The following is a 5,390-nucleotide window of genomic DNA, read 5'->3' as shown; positions in this document are numbered from 1 at the left end:
TGTTAATGATAATTATGATAGTAAATTCATGGTTGGACTACATTTAAATGAGCAATTTGGGTAAATAATTTCACGAACATTTCCGTAATAATGGCAGCTACGAACAAGAGTTTCCGAATGCAAGTCCCTCATTCACACACTAAGCGCGCAATTGAATTGGAATTCAGGAGTTTCAACACTTAGATTCCGTTTCTAACGAGAAAATTAAACCAAAATGTACAACTCATAAAGCCGATCTGAGATTAACTTTGAATTCACATGTAGATTTCTTTTCTAGTTTTGAAGCTTTGACCAACTCCATGTTAAAAAGTTCCCAATATATTAAAAACTTGTAAAAGGTTTGAATACACCCATATATGTAACTCAATATTAATAATACTAAAGGGGAGGGAAGTTCCATTATCCACCAAGTTTGCAAACCTTGACAAGAGAGAATTATTTAGTTACCATAAGGAGCATGAATATGTATATGTATGAAGGCAACGTTGGATAAAACAAGCTTAGTTCTTATATATTATTACTCAATACGAACGAACTAACGGTCTTTTTGAAAGGGTGGTTCAAGTGGGACGACTCGTGCCATTTTCTGGAAATGATTATTAATGTAGCCAATGGCCTCATTCAATCCTGCAAATGTGATGGGAACATTTAGTTAGTAAACTTTAGATGGACACTTGATGATTAGGTAATAGTTAGATGTTTAGGTGTTATGCCACACTTTAGCCTTCATTAACCCATGATTAGGTAATAGTTAGATATTAGCTATATATGTATATAATGTTTAGGCATTATACCTTACTTTAGCCTTCATTAACCCATGATTAGGTAATAGTTAGATGTTAGCTATATATGATGTTTAGGTGTTATGCCTTTACTTTAGCCTCCATTAACCCATGATTAGGTAATAGTTAGATATTAGCTATGTATAATGTTTAGGTGTTATGCCTTTACTTTAGCTTCCATTAACCCATGATTAGGTAATAGTTAGATATTAGCTATGTATAATGTTTGGGTGTTATGCCTTTACTTTAGCCTTCATTAACCCCTTCCTTACTTACTCTTGGTCTTGTAAACTAAAAGAGATATGGATTGGAAAGCTCTCTAGCCTTCTTGAAGTTCATTAAAAAGATTTAAGTCCTAGTGAGTGATCATGAAGCAACTGCTGATGCATTTTAAGTGTATGAAATTTTTTCCTTGCAATACAAGAGAATGTGGAGCTATGAGGGAGGATTTGGTAGAATCTTGTGCATTTAAATGTATGAGTTTTTTTTCCTTGCAATGCGCACAATGTTGAGCTAGAGGGAGGGTTTGGTAGAACCTAGTGCATTTTTAATATATGAATTTTTTCCTTGCAATAATGCAACAGAATGTGGAACTTGAGGGAGAATGGGAAGACCTTGTGCTTTCAAATGTATGAATTTTCCTTGCAATGCAGAGAATGTGGATTGGAAGACGTTGTGCTTTTAAATGCATGAATTTTCCTTGCAATAATGCAAGAGAATGTGGAGTTAGAGGGAGGATTTGGTAGAGACCTTGTGCATTTAAATGCATGAAATAGTTTTTCTTTGCAATGAATGCAAACAGAATGTGGAGCTATGAGGGAGGATATGGTGGAGACCTTGTGCATTTAAATACATGAAATTGTTTTTCCTTGTAATAATGCAACAGAATGTGGAGCTATGAGGGAGGATTTGGTAGATACCTTGTCCATTTAAATGCATGAAATAGTTTTTCTTTGCAATGAATGCAAACAGAATGTGGAGCTATGAGGGAGGATTTGGTAGAGACCTTGTGCATTTAAATGCATGGAATTGTTTTTCCTTGCAATGAATGCAGAGAATGTGTTCATGTCTTTTTTCTTGCAATGCAAGAGGATGTGGAGCTAGAGAGGGAGGGGATATGGTAGAGACCTAGTGCAGTCCACAGGTGTGTTGGGGGTGAGGGTGTAAGGGAATGGCACCCCGCAGGCCGTGGTGAGGGCCGTGGCGGCCGAAGGTATAGGTGTCGCCCCGGGATTGGCCGTGGCCGCGCTGACTAGGCAGCTGCAGATGGATTGCCGGTCCTCTCTCGTGCTCCCCATGGCCGTCACGGCTTGAACCCCATCGCAGCAAGCATCGGAGGCCGATGGTGTAGGGGCACCCGTGGCGAGGAATTGCGTGCACGGAGCCATGGCGCGGGTCACGCTGGAGCATGATATGGCCCGAGATTGCGCGGCCACGAGGGCGGCCGGCGGGTAATGTCCGCACATCACGAGGAGGACGAGGAGGAGGATGGACAGGGTTGGAGTGATGGTGATGGTGCATGTGGGAGCTGCCATGGTGATGATGATGGTGATGATGATGGTGATGATGATAATGGTGATGATTGTGGTGATGATGATGATGGTGATGATAGTGGTGATGAAGGTGCTTGATTGCCTGTGAAGCTATGGTAGCTTCATATGTAAATGTATATACATATATATATATATATATATATATACACATTTATGTGTGTGTTTCTGTGAAGATCATGATAATATTGTCTGTCTGATCTCAAGGAGATTCGTACAATACCATGCTCTTGTGCATGGAGCATTTTCTTTTCCTTTGTTTTCTGTTTCTGTTTCTGTTTTATAATGTTTCCTCACTTTTTCTTTTTTCTAACTAAAAAATCTGCTCCTTTTTTTCTTTTTCTTTTTTTGCTTTGTGGTCATTTCCGATTCCCATCTCAGAATACTGTTCTATAATGTTCCTGTTTGTAATTTAAAAATCTGCCCTTTTCTATATATGTGGTCATCTCAGAATATTGTTCTATAATGTTCCTGTTTGTAACTAAAAATCTGCCCTTTTCTATATATGTGGTCATTTCTGATTCTCCGCTCGCAAATGAAAAACTCTGCAGATGTCATTCCATATGGCCTGCGTTAAAGATCACATATATATATATATATATATATATATGCAGTAATGAGAAGCATTAATCCAAATACAAAATGCTGTGCAGACCTCCGCAAGTAATTCAATGTCCTGATTGGGGGAAACTGCCTATAGGTCTGCAGCATCTGAAATTTCCGAAAACTGCTAATCCTTGTAACGATTCTGCAAAACATTACGCGGGATAAGTTATACCAAAAAACGAGATGATACAGAAATGACACCAAAAATTTGTGTGGTTTCGGAAAAAAATCGCATACCATTTTCTTCCTTTTTTTCTTTTCGATCTTCTACGATTAAGCGATGATTAAGCGTTTTTCAAATCATAATTAACAAGGAATTTTGACTTAACCGCTTTCACAAACATAAGATGCATGTAGATTTATATGTAAACATGTACCAAGGATTGCTCAAGCAAAGACATGGATTCATCTATGTGTTTTAGAAAATTTAAATGTATGAATGTGTAAGATCTAATGGTGGGGAGGAGGATCAAAAGAATGCTTTTCCTAAAAGAGTTTTTCTAATTTTACTAGTACCATAGAAGAAAATGTGAGCTCTTCAAGAAATCAATTACATAGCTTGGACATCTCAGAACCAAACAAAGAGTCAAAATTGATCCTTCTTGCATCGTAAAAGTAAAAAATTGCCTACTCTTCGAAATATTTGAGAAGTCTGATTATTCCTTGATTTTGGTGGAGTTTTTTTAAAATCTATTTGCAATTACTCCCAATTGACAAAGTCGTTTGCTGATCTTCCTAAAGGTCAAACACATAAGTCTACAAAACCAATAGTACCTCCCCCTTTAAGGAACTCAAGGACAAGGCATGCAAGGCTCCTAGACACTTCTTTTACCAGATCCATCAAACCCTTTTCGGGTTAAAATTGGTGCAAGTGATTATGCTATAAGACCTTTTGTTTTATATCAAGATGATAAACCAATAACATTTGAGAATTGTAAACTTGATCCTACTCAGTGTCGACATATCGTTCAAGAAAATGAATTATTCGTAGTTATCCATGCACTAAAGTCATGACGCCATTATCTTTATGGAAATCATTTTGTGGTAACTACAGACCACGAGTTCGTAAAATATTTTTGTGACTAACAAGACCGTAAGGGTCGTAAGGCATGATCGACACATCTCATCCAACACCTTGATTTTTCCATACAATATCGGAAAGGTTCCATGAACACTATTACTAATGCATTCAATCGCATCCATGAAGTTAACATGCTTAGTTTCATTGAAATAACATTAGCTCTTAATGATCACCTTCGAACAAAGTAATATCTTGATGACAATGTTTTTGCAAAATACTAGGCAAGAGTTGAGGTTAGAGCAAACAACATCGACACCCTCGACAGGATATGTCCACAATGATAACGGTCTACTCTACTGTAAAGGTTTGTGTTCCAAATTTGCCTAAGATGAAAAAGAAAATTCTTTTTGAATGCCATGATGCATCCTCCACATGGCCTCCTAGAATACATCACACAATCGTTCTAATTTCTACTCAATTCTATGGGTCTAAGATACATCTTGAATACATAACTATGTGACTAAATGTCATCAATGTAAGGTTAACAAAGTTGAGCGACTTAAAGCCGTTGGACTTTTACATCCCTTGAACATTACGAATAATAAATGGAAAAATATATACATGGATTTTATTGCTAACCGTCCTCACACCCAAAGGGGCCATGATGCCATTTGGGTTATAGGTGATAAACTAACTAAAGTGACTACTGGTTTATTACAACTAAAACCATGATAACATCTCCTAAATTTGTTTACCAATTCGTTGATGGGTTATTCCATTTTTATGGGTTACGAATAGATATTGTGAGTAATCATGATTCAACGTTTTCTAGTGACTTTTGGACACGTCTTTAAGAAGTTAGAAACTACTCTAAACATGAGCTCCATGGATCATCCTCAATCCAATGTACAAACAGAATAGGTAAATCAAATTATTGAGGACATGCTTTGAGCATACACTGTTATGAAGCCAACAAAATGGGAAATTTGTTATCTTCTAATTTTGGAGTTTGCTTATAACAACTCTAAGCATACATTGATAGGATATAGTCATTTTATGTTAGTGTATGGCTTTCAGCCACGAACCCTGATTTATGTCAATGCACATTATGATGAGTTGAGAAGTACACAAAACTTTCTGCGGATATTGCAAGATATGTTGAATATTGCATGAGATAATATAAAAAACAGATCAAGATAGAGCAGGGTTTAAGTAATCTCATGTATTCAACCTTGGATAGTTCAGGTATTTCTGTGAGTACCTCATGATTCTAAGACATTGTCTAGGGGTAAGTGCTCTAAGTTAGCCCACGGTTTTGTGGACCTTTCACAATCCTCAAACGCATTGGTTCATCAACCTATCGTCTCGCTTTTCCCAATGGTGTCAAAATCCATCCAATTTTTCATGTAAGTTGTCTAAAAGAACTTCTTG

The 5,390-nt window shown here is 37.1% G+C and overlaps 1 long non-coding RNA gene across 1 annotated transcript; it reads left to right on the top strand.

Annotated features, from left to right (window-relative positions):
- The first annotated feature begins 317 nt into the window (after positions 1–317).
- Positions 318–2,549, top strand: LOC147866121 (uncharacterized). Its single transcript, XR_015529557.1, has 2 exons — positions 318–685; positions 1,927–2,549. It is a non-coding gene; the product is annotated as an uncharacterized LOC147866121 (long non-coding RNA).
- Positions 2,550–5,390: the final 2,841 nt, after the last annotated feature.

This window comes from Azolla caroliniana, unplaced genomic scaffold (genome assembly GCF_043228905.1).
Source record: "Azolla caroliniana isolate FFs.n. ecotype wild unplaced genomic scaffold, voAzoCaro1.0.p SCAF_3, whole genome shotgun sequence".
NCBI lineage: Eukaryota > Viridiplantae > Streptophyta > Polypodiopsida > Salviniales > Salviniaceae > Azolla > Azolla caroliniana.
This window is presented reverse-complemented; position numbering and strand designations above follow the sequence as displayed.